Here is a 20,802-nt window from a genome sequence, read left to right on the forward strand (position 1 = left end):
GTGCTAAAGCACTTAAAACCGAAAAACATGTCTAGAATTCAAAGCACGGACAGTTTTAGCTGTGTATTTTCAAAAAGTTGTCTCTACCTGCCATAGCTCATGAAGTCAAAAATAGTGAGCTGTGTCCCCTTGATTTGAGCATTCTTTTAGTAAGAAAGGATTAAGTTCAATTTGAATTTTTTAAAGCTGCTTCTCATCTTGTCAATCAGCTGTCAGTTTTGTGTGTTAATTTCTAGGAGAGGTGATAGAGTCAATCCAAAACCAAAGGTGTATTCAAGTCCAGATTGACAAGTCAAACCAAGAAAGCAGGCACTGAGCTGGCAGAGGGATCTTTTCCCAGTGGGCGTTAAGGCCCACATAAATCCCTGTGAAGGAATCGGGAATCAGAGACAGAAAGGGACTCGCCTAAGGCTTGTCACATGAAAGTGCTTGGCAGACTGACTGGCAGAGGGCTGGAAATCAAATCCAAATCTTCGGACGTGTAATTTAACAGGGTGCACCGCCTTCCCCAGGCCCAATGTTACACTTCAATGGCTTAACGAGGGCTTGACGGGATGGATGTCAACATGAAAAGACATTCGATTCCATCGGACCAGTCTTTGGCCCATTGTCTCTAAGGAGAATGTGCCTGGTTCAAATTCTCACTTTGCTTCTCACCTGAGAGATGTGACCTCAGTTGTCAATGGGAAATGAGCTGGTTTCAGTCACCAACCTCTCTTTCATCACCAGGAAAATTTCCTTCAACCATACATGGATTGTGTTTTCAGGAGTGCTGGGCTTCATCCACAGTTGTGAGTAACATGCTAAAAGAGGAAAAAAGATTTGCTGCTCAGGAATGGAGACAGAAATACAGACACACACACACAGACACACACACACACACACACACACACACAAACATGACACAAAAATCACCCAAACACAGGCCGCACACACAACTGCTCGTGTTCAGCAAAATACTTAGTGGTATGAGGTGGGCTTTGAACCTGTCCATGCTCTAAAGGAAGACACACCTTTTGTTATTTCACCCGTCTATTCTCGTACGGAATGTGAATAATTCTTTCAGACATGGCTCATGATGACAGGGACCACTCTCATTTCACCCTCAGAGGCAGACAAGAGGACTGCAAAGGACTCAGGTGTCGTCCCTGCTGACTGATGAGGACTCCCATTTCCAGTCGAACCCAAAGACACAGCAAAAGTAGCTTTCTCTTTGAAGAGCACACAATTTTTCAAAATACACAGCTAAAACGGTACCCGCTTTAAGTGCTAAAGCACTTATGCGGGGACCGTTTAAGCTGTGTATTCTGAAAAACATGTCTAGCATTCAAAGCACGGACAGTTTTAGCTGTGTATTTTCAAAAAGTTGCCTCTACCTGCCATAGCTCATGAAGTCAAAACGAGTGAGCTGTGTCCCCTTGATTTGAGCATTCTTTTAGTAAGAAAGGATTAAGTTCAATTTGAATTTTGGAAAACTGCTTCTCATCTTGTCAATCAGCTGTCAGTTTTGTGTGTTAATTTCTAGGAGAGGTAATAGAGTCAATCCAAAACCAAAGGTGTATTCAAGTCCAGATTGACAAGTCAAAGCAAGAAAGCAGGCACTGAGCTGGCAGAGGGATCTTTTCCCAGGGGGCGTTAAGGCCCACATAAATCCCTGTGAAGGAATCGGGAATCAGAGACAGAAAGGGACTGGCCTAAGGCTTGTCACATGAAATTGCCTGGCAGACTGACTGGCAGAGGGCTTGAAATCAAATCCAAATCTTCGGACGTGTAATTTCACAGGGTGCACCGCCTCCCCCAGGCCCAATGTGACACTTCAATGGCTTAACGAGGGCTTGACGGGATGGATGTCAACATGAAAAGACATTCGATTCCATCGGACTTGTCTTTGGCCCATTGTCTCTAAGGAGAATGTGCCTGGTTCAAATTCTCACTTTGCTTCTCACCTGAGAGATGCGACCACAGTGGTCAATGAGAAATGAGCTGGTTTCAGTCACCAGCCTCTCACTCATCACCAAGAAAATTTCCTTCAACCATACATGGATTGTGTTTTCAGGAGTGCTGGGCTTCATCCACAGTTGTGAGTAACATGCTAAAAGAGGAAAAAAGATTTGCTGCTCAGGAATGGAGACAGAAATACAGACACACACACACAGACACACACACACAGACACACACACACACACACACATGACACAAAAATCAACCAAACACAGGCCGCACACACAACTGCTCGTGTTCAGCAAAATACTTAGTGGTATGAGGTGGGCTTTGAACCCGTCCATGCTCCAAAGGAAGACCCAACTTTTGCTATTTCACCCGTCTATTCTCGTAGGGAATGTGAATAATTCTTTCAGACATGGCTCATGATGACAGGGCCCACTCTCATTTCACCCTCAGAGGCAGACAAGAGGACTGCAAAGGACTCAGGTGTCGTCCCTGCTGACTGAAGAGGACTCCCATTTCCCCTCGAACCCAAAGACACAGCAAAAGTAGCTTTCTCTTTGAAGAGCACACAACTTTTTCAAAATTCACAGCTAAAACGGTCCCCGCTTTAAGTGATTTAGCACTTAAAGCGGGGACCGTTTTAGCTGTGTATTCTGAAAAACATGTCTAGCATTCAAAGCACGGACAGTTTTAGCTGTGTATTTTCAAAAAGTTGTCTCTACCTGCCATAGCTCATGAAGTCAAAACGAGTGAGCTGTGTCCCCTTGATTTGAGCATTCTTTTAGTAAGAAAGGATTAGGTTCAATTTGAATTTTGGAAAAATGCTTCTCATCTTGTCAATCAGCTGTCACTTTTGTGTGTTAATTTCTAGGAGAGGTAATAGAGTCAATCCAAAACCAAAGGTGTATTCAAGTCCAGATTGACAAGTCAAACCAAGAAAGCAGGCACTGAGCTGGCAGAGGGATCTTTTCCCAGTGGGCGTTAAGGCCCACATAAATCCCTGTGAAGGAATCGGGAATCAGAGACAGAAAGGGACTCGCCTAAGGCTTGTCACATGAACGTGCCTGGCAGACTGACTGGCAGAGGGCTGGAAATCAAATCCAAATCTTCGGACGTGTAATTTCACAGGGTGCACCGCCTCCCCCAGGCCCAATGTGACACTTCAATGGCTTAACGAGGGCTTGACGGGATGGATGTCAACATGAAAAGACATTCGATTCCATCGGACCTGTCTTTGGCCCATTGTCTCTAAGGAGAATGTGCCTGGTTCAAATTCTCACTTTGCTTCTCACCTGAGAGATGTGACCTCAGTGGTCAATGGGAAATGAGCTGGTTTCAGTCACCAACCTCTCACTCATCACCAAGAAAATTTCCTTCAACCATACATGGATTGTGTTTTCTGGAGTGCTGGGCTTCATCCACAGTTGTGAGTAACATGCTAAAAGAGGAAAAAAGATTTGCTGCTCCGGAATGGAGACAGAAATACAGACACACACACACAGACACACACACACACACACACACACACTCACACACATACACATGACACAAAAATCACCCAAACACAGGCCGCACACACAATTGCTCGTGTTCAGCAAAATACTTAGTGGTATGAGGGGGGATTTGAACCCGTCCATGCTCCAAAGGAAGACCCAACTTTTGCTATTTCACCCGTCTATTCTCGTAGGGAATGTGAATAACTCTTTCAGACATGGCTCATGATGACAGGGACCACTCTCATTTCACCCTCAGAGGCAGACAAGAGGACTGCAAAGGACTCAGGTGTCGTCCCTGCTTACTGAAGAGGACTCCCATTTCCCCTCGAACCCAAAGACACAGCAAAAGTAGCTTTCTCTTTGAAGAGCACACAACTTTTTCAAAATACACAGCTAAAACGGTCCCCGCTTTAAGTGCTTTAGCACTTAAACCGGGGACCGTTTTAGCTGTGTATTCTGAAAAACATGTCTAGCATTCAAAGCACGGACAGTTTTAGCTGTGTATTTTCAAAAAGTTGTCTCTACCTGCCATAGCTCATGAAGTCAAAACGAGTGAGCTGTGTCCCCTTGATTTGAGCATTCTTTTAGTAAGAAAGGATTAAGTTCAATTTGAATTTTGGAAAACTGCTTCTCATCTTGTCAATCAGCTGTCAGTTTTGTGTGTTAATTTCTCAGAGAGGTAATAGAGTCAATCCAAAACCAAAGGTGTATTCAAGTCCAGATTGACAAGTCAAACCAAGAAAGCAGGCACTGAGCTGGCAGAGGGATCTTTTCCCAGTGGGCGTTAAGGCCCACATAAATCCCTGTGAAGGAATCGGGAATCAGAGACAGAAAGGGACTTGCCTTAGGCTTGTCACATGAAAGTGCCTGGCAGACTGACTGGCAGAGGGCTGGAAATCAAATCCAAATCTTCGGACGTGTAATTTCACAGGGTGCACCGCCTCCCCCAGGCCCAATGTGACACTTCAATGGCTTAACGAGGGCTTGACGGGATGCATGTCAACATGAAAATACATTCGATTCCATCGGACCTGTCTTTGGCCCATTGTCTCTAAGGAAAATGTGCCTGGTACAAATTCTCACTTTGCTTCTCACCTGAGAGATGTGACCTCAGTGGTCAATGGGAAATTAGCTGGTTTCAGTCACCAACCTCTCACTCATCACCAAGAAAATTTCCTTCAACCATACATGGATTGTGTTTTCAGGAGTGCTGGGCTTCATCCACAGTTGTGAGTAACATGCTAAAAGAGGAAAAAAGATTTGCTGCTCAGGAATGGAGACAGAAATACAGACGCACACACACAGACACACACACACACACACACACACACACACACATGACTCAAAAATCACCCAAACACAGTCCGCACACACAAATGCTCGTGTTCAGCAAAATACTTAGTGGTATGAGGTGGGCTTTGAACCCGTCCATGCTCCAAAGGAAGACACACCTTTTGCTATTTCACCCGTCTATTCTCGTAGGGAATGTGAATAATTCTTTCAGACATGGCTCATGATGACAGGGACCACTCTCATTTCACCCTCAGAGGCAGACAAGAGGACTGCAAAGGACTCAGGTGTCGTCCCTGCTGACTGAAGAGGACTCCCATTTCCCCTCGAACCCAAAGACAGAGCAAAAGTAGCTTTCTCTTTGAAGAGCACACAACTTTTTCAAAATACACAGCTAAAACGGTCCCGCTTTAAGTGCTAAAGCACTTAAAACTGAAAAACATGTCTAGAATTCAAAGCACGGACAGTTTTAGCTGTGTATTTTCAAAAAGTTGTCTCTACCTGCCATAGCTCATGAAGTCAAAAATAGTGAGCTGTGTCCCCTTGATTTGAGCATTCTTTTAGTAAGAAAGGATTAAGTTCAATTTGAATTTTGGAAAACTGCTTCTCATCTTGTCAATCAGCTGTCAGTTTTGTGTGTTAATTTCTAGGAGAGGTGATAGAGTCAATCCAAAACCAAAGGTGTATTCAAGTCCAGATTGACAAGTCAAACCAAGAAAGCAGGCACTGAGCTGGCAGAGGGATCTTTTCCCAGTGGGCGTTAAGGCCCACATAAATCCCTGTGAAGGAATCGGGAATCAGAGACAGAAAGGGACTCGCCTAAGGCTTGTCACATGAAAGTGCCTGGCAGACTGACTGGCAGAGGGCTGGAAATCAAATCCAAATCTTCGGACGTGTAATTTCACAGGGTGCACCGCCTCCCCCAGGCCCAATGTGACACTTCAATGGCTTAACGAGGGCTTGACGGGATGGATGTCGACATGAAAAGACATTCGATTCCATCGGACCTGTCTTTGGCCCATTGTCTCTAAGGAGAATGTGCCTGGTTCAAATTCTCACTTTGCTTCTCACTTGAGAGATGTGACCTCAGTGGTCAATGGGAAATGAGCTGGTTTCAGTCACCAACTTCTCACTCATCACCAAGAAAATTTCCTTCAACCATACATGGATTGTGTTTTCAGGAGTGCTGGGCTTCATCCACAGTTGTGAGTAACATGCTAAAAGAGGAAAAAAGATTTGCTGCTCAGGAATGGAGACAGAAATACAGACACACACACACAGACACACACACACACACACACACACACACACGACACAAAAATCACCCAAACACAGGCCGCACACACAACTGCTCGTGTTCAGCAAAATACTTAGTGGTATGAGGTGGGCTTTGAACCCGTCCATGCTCCAAAGGAAGACACACCTTTTGCTATTTCACCCGTCTATTCTCGTAGGGAATGTGAATAATTCTTTCAGACATGGCACATGATGACAGGGACCACTCTCATTTCACCCTCAGAGGCAGACAAGAGGACTGCAAAGACTCAGGTGTCGTCCCTGCTGACTGAAGAGGACTCCCATTTCCCCTCGAACCCAAAGACACAGCAAAAGTAGCTTTCTCTTTGAAGAGCACACAACTTTTTCAAAATACACAGCTAAAACGGTCCCCGCTTTAAGTGATTTAGCACTTAAAGCGGGGACCGTTTTAGCTGTGTATTCTGAAAAACATGTCTAGCATTCAAAGCACGGACAGTTTTAGCTGTGTATTTTCAAAAAGTTGTCTCTACCTGCCATAGCTCATGAAGTCAAAACGAGTGAGCTGTGTCCCCTTGATTTGAGCATTCTTTTAGTAAGAAAGGATTAGGTTCAATTTGAATTTTGGAAAAATGCTTCTCATCTTGTCAATCAGCTGTCAGTTTTTTGTGTTAATTTCTAGGAGAGGCAATAGAGTCAATCCAAAACCAAAGGTGTATTCAAGTCCAGATTGACAAGTCAAACCAAGAAAGCAGGCACTGAGCTGGCAGAGGGATCTTTTCCCAGTGGGCGTTAAGGCCCACTTAAATCCCTGTGAAGAAATCGGGAATCAGAGACAGAAAGGGACTCGCCTAAGGCTTGTCACATGAAAGTGCCTGGCAGACTGACTGGCAGAGGGCTGGAAATCAAATCCAAATCTTCGGACGTGTAATTTCACAGGTTGCACCGCCTCCACCAGGCCCAATGTTACACTTCAATGCCTTAACGAGGGCTTGACGGGATGGATGTCAACATGAAAAGACATTCGATTCCATCGGACCAGTCTTTGGCCCATTGTCTCTAAGGAGAATGTGCCTGGTTCAAATTCTCACTTTTCTTCTCACCTGAGAGATGTGACCTCAGTGGTCAATGGTAAATGAGCTGGTTTCAGTCACCAACCTCTCTTTCATCACCAAGAAAATTTCCTTCAACCATACATGGATTGTGTTTTCAGGAGTGCTGGGCTTCATCCACAGTTGTGAGTAACATGCTAAAAGAGGAAAAAAGATTTGCTGCTCAGGAATGGAGACAGAAATACAGACACACACACAGACACACACACACACACACACACACACACAAACATGACACAAAAATCACCCAAACACAGGCCGCACACACAACTGCTCGTGTTCAGCAAAATACTTAGTGGTATGAGGTGGGCTTTGAACCTGTCCATGCTCTAAAGGAAGACACACCTTTTGCTATTTCACCCGTCTATTCTCGTACGGAATGTGAATAATTCTTTCAGACATGGCTCATGATGACAGGGACCACTCTCATTTCACCCTCAGAGGCAGACAAGAGGACTGCAAAGGACTCAGGTGTCGTCCCTGCTGACTGATGAGGACTCCCATTTCCCCTCGAACCCAAAGACACAGCAAAAGTAGCTTTCTCTTTGAAGAGCACACAATTTTTCAAAATACACAGCTAAAACGGTACCCGCTTTAAGTGCTAAAGCACTTATGCGGGGACCGTTTAAGCTGTGTATTCTGAAAAACATGTCTAGCATTCAAAGCACGGACAGTTTTAGCTGTGTATTTTCAAAAAGTTGCCTCTACCTGCCATAGCTCATGAAGTCAAAACGAGTGAGCTGTGTCCCCTTGATTTGAGCATTCTTTTAGTAAGAAAGGATTAAGTTCAATTTGAATTTTGGAAAACTGCTTCTCATCTTGTCAATCAGCTGTCAGTTTTGTGTGTTAATTTCTAGGAGAGGTAATAGAGTCAATCCAAAACCAAAGGTGTATTCAAGTCCAGATTGACAAGTCAAAGCAAGAAAGCAGGCACTGAGCTGGCAGAGGGATCTTTTCCCAGTGGGCGTTAAGGCCCACATAAATCCCTGTGAAGGAATCGGGAATCAGAGACAGAAACGGACTGGCCTAAGGCTTGTCACATGAAATTGCCTGGCAGACTGACTGGCAGAGGGCTTGAAATCAAATCCAAATCTTCGGACGTGTAATTTCACAGGGTGCACCGCCTCCCCCAGGCCCAATGTGACACTTCAATGGCTTAACGAGGGCTTGACGGGATGGATGTCAACATGAAAAGACATTCGATTCCATCGGACTTGTCTTTGGCCCATTGTCTCTAAGGAGAATGTGCCTGGTTCAAATTCTCACTTTGCTTCTCACCTGAGAGATACGACCACAGTGGTCAATGAGAAATGAGCTGGTTTCAGTCACCAGCCTCTCACTCATCACCAAGAAAATTTCCTTCAACCATACATGGATTGTGTTTTCAGGAGTGCTGGGCTTCATCCACAGTTGTGAGTAACATGCTAAAAGAGGAAAAAAGATTTGCTGCTCAGGAATGGAGACAGAAATACAGACACACACACACAGACACACACACACAGACACACACACACACACACACACATGACACAAAAATCAACCAAACACAGGCCGCACACACAACTGCTCGTGTTCAGCAAAATACTTAGTGGTATGAGGTGGGCTTTGAATCCGTCCATGCTCCAAAGGAAGACACACCTTTTGCTATTTCACCCGTCTATTCTCGTAGGGAATGTGAATAATTCTTTCAGACATGGCTCATGATGACAGGGACCACACTCATTTCACCCTCAGAGGCAGACAAGAGGACTGCAAAGGAATCAGGTGTCGTCCCTGCTAACTGAAGAGGACTCCCATTTCCCCTCGAACCCAAAGACACAGCAAAAGTTGCTTTATCTTTGAAGAGCACACAACTTTTTAAAAATACACAGCTAAAACGGTCCCCGCTTTAAGTGCCTTAGCACTTAAACCGGGGACCGTTTTAGCTGTGTATTCTGAAAAACATGTCTAGCATTCAAAGCACGGACAGTTTTAGCTGTGTATTTTCAAAAAGTTGTCTCTACCTGCCATAGCTCATGAAGTCAAAACGAGTGAGCTGTGTCCCCTTGATTTGAGCATTCTTTTAGTAAGAAAGGATTAAGTTCAATTTGAATTTTGGAAAACTGCTTCTCATCTTGTCAATCAGCTGTCAGTTTTGTGTGTTAATTTCTCAGAGAGGTAATAGAGTCAATCCAAAACCAAAGGTGTATTCAAGTCCAGATTGACAAGTCAAACCAAGAAAGCAGGCACTGAGCTGGCAGAGGGATCTTTTCCCAGTGGGCGTTAAGGCCCACATAAATCCCTGTGAAGGAATCGGGAATCAGAGACAGAAATGGACTTGCCTTAGGCTTGTCACATGAAAGTGCCTGGCAGACTGACTGGCAGAGGGCTGGAAATCAAATCCAAATCTTCGGACGTGTAATTTCACAGGGTGCACCGCCTCCCCCAGGCCCAATGTGACACTTCAATGGCTTAACGAGGGCTTGACGGGATGCATGTCAACATGAAAATACATTCGATTCCATCGGACCTGTCTTTGGCCCATTGTCTCTAAGGAAAATGTGCCTGGTACAAATTCTCACTTTGCTTCTCACCTGAGAGATGTGACCTCAGTGGTCAATGGGAAATTAGCTGGTTTCAGTCACCAACCTCTCACTCATCACCAAGAAAATTTCCTTCAACCATACATGGATTGTGTTTTCAGGAGTGCTGGGCTTCATCCACAGTTGTGAGTAACATGCTAAAAGAGGAAAAAAGATTTGCTGCTCAGGAATGGAGACAGAAATACAGACGCACACACACAGACACACACACACACACACACACACACACATGACTCAAAAATCACCCAAACACAGTCCGCACACACAAATGCTCGTGTTCAGCAAAATACTTAGTGGTATGAGGTGGGCTTTGAACCCGTCCATGCTCCAAAGGAAGACACACCTTTTGCTATTTCACCCGTCTATTCTCGTAGGGAATGTGAATAATTCTTTCAGACATGGCTCATGATGACAGGGACCACTCTCATTTCACCCTCAGAGGCAGACAAGAGGACTGCAAAGGACTCAGGTGTCGTCCCTGCTGACTGAAGAGGACTCCCATTTCCCCTCGAACCCAAAGACAGAGCAAAAGTAGCTTTCTCTTTGAAGAGCACACAACTTTTTCAAAATACACAGCTAAAACGGTCCCGCTTTAAGCGCTAAAGCACTTAAAACTGAAAAACATGTCTAGAATTCAAAGCACGGACAGTTTTAGCTGTGTATTTTCAAAAAGTTGTCTCTACCTGCCATAGCTCATGAAGTCAAAAATAGTGAGCTGTGTCCCCTTGATTTGAGCATTCTTTTAGTAAGAAAGGATTAAGTTCAATTTGAATTTTGGAAAACTGCTTCTCATCTTGTCAATCAGCTGTCAGTTTTGTGTGATAATTTCTAGGAGAGGTGATAGAGTCAATCCAAAACCAAAGGTGTATTCAAGTCCAGATTGACAAGTCAAACCAAGAAAGCAGGCACTGAGCTGGCAGAGGGATCTTTTCCCAGTGGGCGTTAAGGCCCACATAAATCCCTGTGAAGGAATCGGGAATCAGAGACAGAAAGGGACTCGCCTAAGGCTTGTCACATGAAAGTGCCTGGCAGACTGACTGGCAGAGGGCTGGAAATCAAATCCAAATCTTCGGACGTGTAATTTCACAGGGTGCACCGCCTCCCCCAGGCCCAATGTGACACTTCAATGGCTTAACGAGGGCTTGACGGGATGGATGTCGACATGAAAAGACATTCGATTCCATCGGACCTGTCTTTGGCCCATTGTCTCTAAGGAGAATGTGCCTGGTTCAAATTCTCACTTTGCTTCTCACTTGAGAGATGTGACCTCAGTGGTCAATGGGAAATGAGCTGGTTTCAGTCACCAACTTCTCACTCATCACCAAGAAAATTTCCTTCAACCATACATGGATTGTGTTTTCAGGAGTGCTGGGCTTCATCCACAGTTGTGAGTAACATGCTAAAAGAGGAAAAAAGATTTGCTGCTCAGGAATGGAGACAGAAATACAGACACACACACACAGACACACACACACACACACACACACACACGACACAAAAATCACCCAAACACAGGCCGCACACACAACTGCTCGTGTTCAGCAAAATACTTAGTGGTATGAGGTGGGCTTTGAACCCGTCCATGCTCCAAAGGAAGACACACCTTTTGCTATTTCACCCGTCTATTCTCGTAGGGAATGTGAATAATTCTTTCAGACATGGCACATGATGACAGGGACCACTCTCATTTCACCCTCAGAGGCAGACAAGAGGACTGCAAAGGACTCAGGTGTCGTCCCTGCTGACTGAAGAGGACTCCCATTTCCCCTCGAACCCAAAGACACAGCAAAAGTAGCTTTCTCTTTGAAGAGCACACAACTTTTTCAAAATACACAGCTAAAACGGTCCCCGCTTTAAGTGATTTAGCACTTAAAGCGGGGACCGTTTTAGCTGTGTATTCTGAAAAACATGTCTAGCATTCAAAGCACGGACAGTTTTAGCTGTGTATTTTCAAAAAGTTGTCTCTACCTGCCATAGCTCATGAAGTCAAAACGAGTGAGCTGTGTCCCCTTGATTTGAGCATTCTTTTAGTAAGAAAGGATTAGGTTCAATTTGAATTTTGGAAAAATGCTTCTCATCTTGTCAATCAGCTGTCAGTTTTTTGTGTTAATTTCTAGGAGAGGCAATAGAGTCAATCCAAAACCAAAGGTGTATTCAAGTCCAGATTGACAAGTCAAACCAAGAAAGCAGGCACTGAGCTGGCAGAGGGATCTTTTCCCAGTGGGCGTTAAGGCCCACTTAAATCCCTGTGAAGAAATCGGGAATCAGAGACAGAAAGGGACTCGCCTAAGGCTTGTCACATGAAAGTGCCTGGCAGACTGACTGGCAGAGGGCTGGAAATCAAATCCAAATCTTCGGACGTGTAATTTCACAGGTTGCACCGCCTCCACCAGGCCCAATGTTACACTTCAATGCCTTAACGAGGGCTTGACGGGATGGATGTCAACATGAAAAGACATTCGATTCCATCGGACCAGTCTTTGGCCCATTGTCTCTAAGGAGAATGTGCCTGGTTCAAATTCTCACTTTTCTTCTCACCTGAGAGATGTGACCTCAGTGGTCAATGGGAAATGAGCTGGTTTCAGTCACCAACCTCTCTTTCATCACCAAGAAAATTTCCTTCAACCATACATGGATTGTGTTTTCAGGAGTGCTGGGCTTCATCCACAGTTGTGAGTAACATGCTAAAAGAGGAAAAAAGATTTGCTGCTCAGGAATGGAGACAGAAATACAGACACACACACACAGACACACACACACACACACACACACACACAAACATGACACAAAAATCACCCAAACACAGGCCGCACACACAACTGCTCGTGTTCAGCAAAATACTTAGTGGTATGAGGTGGGCTTTGAACCTGTCCATGCTCTAAAGGAAGACACACCTTTTGCTATTTCACCCGTCTATTCTCGTAGGGAATGTGAATAATTCTTTCAGACATGGCTCATGATGACAGGGACCACTCTCATTTCACCCTCAGAGGCAGACAAGAGGACTGCAAAGGACTCAGGTGTCGTCCCTGCTGACTGAAGAGGACTCCCATTTCCCCTCGAACCCAAAGACACAGCAAAAGTAGCTTTCTCTTTGAAGAGCACACAATTTTTCAAAATACACAGCTAAAACGGTACCCGCTTTAAGTGCTAAAGCACTTATGCGGGGACCGTTTAAGCTGTGTATTCTGAAAAACATGTCTAGCATTCAAAGCACGGACAGTTTTAGCTGTGTATTTTCAAAAAGTTGCCTCTACCTGCCATAGCTCATGAAGTCAAAACGAGTGAGCTGTGTCCCCTTGATTTGAGCATTCTTTTAGTAAGAAAGGATTAAGTTCAATTTGAATTTTGGAAAACTGCTTCTCATCTTGTCAATCAGCTGTCAGTTTTGTGTGTTAATTTCTCAGAGAGGTAATAGAGTCAATCCAAAACCAAAGGTGTATTCAAGTCCAGATTGACAAGTCAAACCAAGAAAGCAGGCACTGAGCTGGCAGAGGGATCTTTTCCCAGTGGGCGTTAAGGCCCACATAAATCCCTGTGAAGGAATCGGGAATCAGAGACAGAAAGGGACTTGCCTTAGGCTTGTCACATGAAAGTGCCTGGCAGACTGACTGGCAGAGGGCTGGAAATCAAATCCAAATCTTCGGACGTGTAATTTCACAGGGTGCACCGCCTCCCCCAGGCCCAATGTGACACTTCAATGGCTTAACGAGGGCTTGACGGGATGCATGTCAACATGAAAATACATTCGATTCCATCGGACCTGTCTTTGGCCCATTGTCTCTAAGGAAAATGTTCCTGGTACAAATTCTCACTTTGCTTCTCACCTGAGAGATGTGACCTCAGTGGTCAATGGGAAATTAGCTGGTTTCAGTCACCAACCTCTCACTCATCACCAAGAAAATTTCCTTCAACCATACATGGATTGTGTTTTCAGGAGTGCTGGGCTTCATCCACAGTTGTGAGTAACATGCTAAAAGAGGAAAAAAGATTTGCTGCTCAGGAATGGAGAGAGAAATACAGACGCACACACACAGACACACACACACACACACACACACACACACATGACTCAAAAATCACGCAAACACAGTCCGCACACACAAATGCTCGTGTTCAGCAAAATACTTAGTGGTATGAGGTGGGCTTTGAACCCGTCCATGCTCCAAAGGAAGACACACCTTTTGCTATTTCACCCGTCTATTCTCGTAGGGAATGTGAATAATTCTTTCAGACATGGCTCATGATGACAGGGACCACTCTCATTTCACCCTCAGAGGCAGACAAGAGGACTGCAAAGGACTCAGGTGTCGTCCCTGCTGACTGAAGAGGACTCCCATTTCCCCTCGAACCCAAAGACACAGCAAAAGTAGCTTTCTCTTTGAAGAGCACACAACTTTTTCAAAATACACAGCTAAAACGGTCCCTGCTTTAAGTGCTTTAGCACTTAAAGCGGGGACCGTTTTAGCTGTGTATTCTGATAAACATGTCTAGCATTCAAAGCACGGACAGTTTTAGCTGTGTATTTTCAAAAAGTTGTCTCTACCTGCCATAGCTCATGAAGTCAAAAATAGTGAGCTGTGTCCCCTTGATTTGAGCATTCTTTTAGTAAGAAAGGATTAAGTTCAATTTGAATTTTGGAAAACTGCTTCTCATCTTGTCAATCAGCTGTCAGTTTTGTGTGTTAATTTCTAGGAGAGGTGATAGAGTCAATCCAAAACCAAAGGTGTATTCAAGTCCAGATTGACAAGTCAAACCAAGAAAGCAGGCACTGAGCTGGCAGAGGGATCTTTTCCCAGTGGGCGTTAAGGCCCACATAAATCCCTGTGAAGGAATCGGGAATCAGAGACAGAAAGGGACTCGCCTAAGGCTTGTCACATGAAAGTGCCTGGCAGACTGACTGGCAGAGGGCTGGAAATCAAATCCAAATCTTCGGACGTGTAATTTCACAGGGTGCACCGCCTCCCCCAGGCCCAATGTGACACTTCAATGGCTTAACGAGGGCTTGATGGGATGGATGTCAACATGAAAAGACATTCGATTCCATCGGACCTGTCTTTGGCCCATTGTCTCTAAGGAGAATGTGCCTGGTTCAAATTCTCACTTTGCTTCTCACCTGAGAGATGTGACCTCAGTGGTCAATGGGAAATGAGCTGGTTTCAGTCACCAACCTCTCACTCATCACCAAGAAAATTTCCTTCAACCATACATGGATTGTGTTTTCAGGTGTGCTGGGCTTCATCCAGAGTTGTGAGTAACATGCTAAAAGAGGAAAAAAGATTTGCTGCTCTGGAATGGAGACAGAAATACAGACACACACACACAGACACACACACACACACACACACACACACACACACACAAACATCACACAAAAATCACCCAAACACAGGCCACACACACAACTGCTCGTGTTCAGCAAAATACTTAGTGGTATGAGCTGGGCTTTGAACCCGTCCATGCTCCAAAGGAAGACACACGTTTTGCTATTTCACCCGTCTATTCACGTAGGGAATGTGAATAATTCTTTCAGACATGGCTCATGATCACAGGGACCACTCTCATTTCACCCTCAGAGGCAGACATGAGGACTGCAAAGGAATCAGGTGTCGTCCCTGCTGACTGAAGAGGACTCCCATTTCCCCTCGAACCAAAACACACAGCAAAATTAGCTTTCTCTTTGAAGAGCACACAACTTTTTCAAAATACACAGCTAAAACGTTCCCTGCTTTAAGTGCTTTAGCACTTTAAGCGGGGACCGTTTTTGCTGTGTATTCTGAAAAACATGTCTGGCATTCAAAGCACGGACAGTTTTAGCTGTGTATTTTCAAAAAGTTGTCTCTACCTGCCATAGCTCATGAAGTCAAAACGAGTGAGCTGTGTCCCCTTGATTTGAGCCTTCTTTTAGTAAGAAAGGATTAAGTTCAATTTGAATTTTGGAAAACTGCTTCTCATCTTGTCAATCAGCTGTCAGTTTTGTGTGTTAATTTCTAGGATAGGTAATAGAGTCAATCCAAAACCAAAGGTGTATTCAAGTCCAGATTGACAAGTCAAACCAAGAAAGCAGGCACTGAGCTGGCAGAGGGATCTTTTCCCAGTGGGCGTTAAGGCCCACATAAATCCCTGTGAAGGAATCGGGAATCAGAGACAGAAAGGGACTCGCCTAAGGCTTGTCACATGAAAGTGCCTGGCAGACTGACTGGCAGAGGGCTGGAAATCAAATCCAAATCTTCGGACGTGAAATTTTACAGGGTGCACCGCCTCCCCCAGGCCCAATGTGACACTTCAATGGCTTAACGAGGGCTTGACGGGATGGATGTCAACATGAAAAGACATTCGATTCCATCGGACCTGTCTTTGGCCCATTGTCTCTAAGGAGAATGTGCCTGGTTCAAATTCTCACTTTGCTTCTCACCTGAGAGATGTGACCTCAGTGGTCAATGGGAAATGAGCTGGTTTCAGTCACCAACCTCTCACTCATCACCAAGAAAATTTCCTTCAACCATACATGGATTGTGTTTTCACGAGTGCTGGGCTCCATCCACAGTTGTGAGTAACATGCTAAAAGAGGAAAAAAGATTTGCTGCTCAGGAATGGAGACAGAAATACAGACACACACACACAGACACACAAACACACACACACACACACACACAAACATGACACAAAAATCACCCAAACACAGGCCGCACACACAACTGCTCGTGTTCAGCAAAATACTTAGTGGTATGAGGTGGGCTTTGAACCCGTCCATGCTCCAAAGGAAGACACACCTTTTGCTATTTCACCCGTCTCTGCTCGTAGGGAATGTGAATAATTCTTTCAGACATGGCTCATGATGAGAGGGACCACTCTCATTTCACCCTCAGAAGCAGACAAGAGGACTGCAAAGGACTCAGGTGTCGTCCCTGCTGACTGAAGAGGACTCCCATTTCCCCTCGAAGCCAAAGACACAGCAAAAGTAGCTTTCTCTTTGAAGAGCACACAACTTTTTCAAAATACACAGCTAAAACATGTCTAGCAATCAAAGCACGGACAGTTTTAGTTGTGTATTTTCAAAAAGTTGTCTCTACCTGCCATAGCTCATGAAGTCAAAACGAGTGAGCTGTGTCCCCTTGATTTGAGCATTCTTTTAGTAAGAAAGGATTAAGTTCAATTTGAATTTTGGAAAACTGCTTCTCATCTTGTCAATCAGCTGTCAGTTTTGTGTGTTAATTTCTAGGAGAGGTAATAGAGTCAATCCAAAACCAAAGGTGTATTCAAGTCCAGATTGACAAGTCAAACCAAGAAAGCAGGCACTGAGCTGGCAGAGGGATCTTTTCCCAGTGGGCGTTAAGGCCCACATAAATCCCTGTGAAGGAATCGGGAATCAGAGACAGAAAGGGACTCGCCTAAGGCTTGTCACATGAAAGTGCCTGGCATACTGACTGGCAGAGGGCTGGAAATCAAATCCAAATCTTCGGACGTGAAATTTTACAGGGTGCACCGCCTCCCCCAGGCCCAATGTGACACTTCAATGGCTTTACGAGGGCTTGACGGGATGGATGTCAACATGAAAACACATTCGATTCCATCGGACCTGTCTTTGGCCCATTGTCTCTAAGGAGAATGTGCCTGGTTCAAATTCTCACTTTGCTTCTCACCTGAGAGATGTGACCTCAGTGGTCAATGGGAAATGAGCTGGTTTCAGTCACCAACCTCTCACTCATCACCAAGAAAATTTCCTTCAACCATACATGGATTGTGTTTTCACGAGTGCTGGGCTCCATCCACAGTTGTGAGTAACATGCTAAAAGAGGAAAAAAGATTTGCTGCTCAGGAATGGAGACAGAAATACAGACACACACACACAGACACACAAACACACACACACACACACACACAAACATGACACAAAAATCACCCAAACACAGGCCGCACACACAACTGCTCGTGTTCAGCAAAATACTTAGTGGTATGAGGTGGGCTTTGAACCCGTCCATGCTCCAAAGGAAGACACACCTTTTGCTATTTCACCCGTCTCTGCTCGTAGGGAATGTGAATAATTCTTTCAGACATGGCTCATGATGAGAGGGACCACTCTCATTTCACCCTCAGAAGCAGACAAGAGGACTGCAAAGGACTCAGGTGTCGTCCCTGCTGACTGAAGAGGACTCCCATTTCCCCTCGAACCCAAAGACACAGCAAAAGTAGCTTTCTCTTTGAAGAGCACACAACTTTTTCAAAATACACAGCTAAAACATGTCTAGCAATCAAAGCACGGACAGTTTTAGCTGTGTATTTTCAAAAAGTTGTCTCTACCTGCCATAGCTCATGAAGTCAAAACGAGTGAGCTGTGTCCCCTTGATTTGAGCATTCTTTTAGTAAGAAAGGATTAAGTTCAATTTGAATTTTGGAAAACTGCTTCTCATCTTGTCAATCAGCTGTCAGTTTTGTGTGTTAATTTCTAGGAGAGGTAATAGAGTCAATCCAAAACCAAAGGTGTATTCAAGTCCAGATTGACAAGTCAAACCAAGAAAGCAGGCACTGAGCTGGCAGAGGGATCTTTTCCCAGTGGGCGTTAAGGCCCACATAAATCCCTGTGAAGGAATCGGGAATCAGAGACAGAAAGGGACTCGCCTAAGGCTTGTCACATGAAAGTGCCTGGCAGACTGACTGGCAGAGGGCTGGAAATCAAATCCAAATCTTCGGACGTGAAATTTTACAGGGTGCACCGCCTCCCCCAGGCCCAATGTGACACTTCAATGGCTTAACGAGGGCTTGACGGGATGGATGTCAACATGAAAACACATTCGATTCCATCGGACCTGTCTTTGGCCCATTGTCTCTAAGGAGAATGTGCCTGGTTCAAATTCTCACTTTGCTTCTCACCTGAGAGATGTGACCTCAGTGGTCAATGGGAAATGAGCTGGTTTCTGTCACCAACCTCTCACTCATCACCAAGAAAATTTCCTTCAACCATACATGGATTGTGTTTTCACGAGTGCTGGGCTCCATCCACAGTTGTGAGTAACATGCTAAAAGAGGAAAAAAGATTTGCTGCTCAGGAATGGAGACAGAAATACAGACACACACACACAGACACACAAACACACACACACACACACAAACATGACACAAAAATCACCCAAACACAGGCCGCACACACAACTGCTCGTGTTCAGCAAAATACTTAGTGGTATGAGGTGGGCTTTGAACCCGTCCATGCTCCAAAGGAAGACACACCTTTTGCTATTTCACCCGTCTCTGCTCGTAGGGAATGTGAATAATTCTTTCAGACATGGCTCATGATGAGAGGGACCACTCTCATTTCACCCTCAGAAGCAGACAAGAGGACTGCAAAGGACTCAGGTGTCGTCCCTGCTGACTGAAGAGGACTCCCATTTCCCCTCGAACCCAAAGACACAGCAAAAGTAGCTTTCTCTTTGAAGAGCACACAACTTTTTCAAAATACACAGCTAAAAAGGTCCCCTCTTTAAGTGCTAAGCACTTAAAGCGGGGACCGTTTTATCTGTGTATTCTGAAAAACATGTCTAGCATTCAAAGCACGGACAGTTTTAGCTGTGTATTTTCAAAAAGTTGTCTCTACCTGCCATAGCTCATGAAGTCAAAACGAGTGAGCTGTGTCCCCTTGATTTGAGCATTCTTTTAGAAAGAAAGGATTAAGTTCAATTTGAATTTTGGAAAACTGCTTCTCATCTTGTCAATCAGCTGTCAGTTTTGTGTGTTAATTTCTAGGAGAGGTAATAGAGTCAATCCAAAACCAAAGGTGTATTCAAGTCCAGATTGACAAGTCAAAGCAAGAAAGCAGGCACTGAGCTGGCAGAGGGATCTTTTCCCAGTGGGCGTTAAGGCCCACATAAATCCCTGTGAAGGAATCGGGAATCAGAGACAGAAAGGGACTCGCCTAAGGCTTGTCACATGAAAGTGCCTGGCAGACTGACTGGCAGAGGGCTGGAAATCAAATCCAAATCTTCGGACGTGTAATTTCACAGGGTGCACCGCCTCCCCCAGGCCCAATGTGACACTTCAATGGCTTAACGAGGGCTTGACGGGATGGATGTCAACATGAAAAGACATTCGATTCCATCGGACCTGTCTTTGGCCCATTGTCTCTAAGGAGAAAGTGCCTGGTTCAAATTCTCACTTTGCTTCTCACCTGAGAGATGTGACCTCAGTGTTCAATGGGAAATGAGCTGGTTTCAGTCACCAACCTCTCACTCTTCACCAAGAAAATTTCCTTCAACCATACATGGATTGTGTTTTCAGGAGTGCTGGGCTTCATCCACAGTTGTGAGTAACATGCTAAAAGAGGAAAAAAGATTTGCTGCTCAGGAATGGAGACAGAAATACAGACACACACACACACACACACACACACACACACACACACACATGACACAAAAATCACCCAAACACAGGCCGCACACACAACTGCTCGTGTTCAGCAAAATACTTAGTGGTATGAGGTGGGCTTTGAACCCGTCCATGCTCCAAAGGAAGACACACCTTTTGCTATTTCACCCGTCTATTCTCGTAGGGAATGTGAATAATTCTTTCAGACATGGCTCATGATGACAGGGACCACATTCATTTCACCCTCAGAGGCAGACAAGAGGACTGCAAAGGAATCAGGTGTCGTCCCTGCTGACTGAAGAGGACTCCGATTTCCCCTCGAACCCGAAGACACAGCAAAAGTATCTTTCTCTTTGAAGAGCACACAACTTTTCCAAAATACACAGCTAAAACGGTCCCCGCTTTAAGTGCTTTAGCACTTAAAGCGGGGACCGTTTTATCTGTGTATTCTGAAAAACATGTCTAGCATTCAAAGCACGGACAGTTTTAGCTGTGTATTTTCAAAAAGTTGTCTCTACCTGCCATAGCTCATGAAGTCAAAACGAGTGAGCTGTGTCCCCTTGATTTGAGCATTCTTTTAGTAAGAAAGGATTAAGTTCAATTTGAATTTTGGAAAACTGCTTCTCATCTTGTCAATCAGCTGTCAGTTTTGTGTGTTAATTTCTAGGAGAGGTAATAGAGTCAATCCAAAATTAAAGGTGTATTCAAGTTCAGATTGGCAAGTCAAACCAAGAAAGCAGGCACTGAGCTGGCAGAGGGATCTTT

This window comes from Saimiri boliviensis, chromosome 6 (assembly GCF_048565385.1).
Source record: "Saimiri boliviensis isolate mSaiBol1 chromosome 6, mSaiBol1.pri, whole genome shotgun sequence".
Taxonomy (NCBI): Eukaryota; Metazoa; Chordata; class Mammalia; order Primates; family Cebidae; genus Saimiri; species Saimiri boliviensis.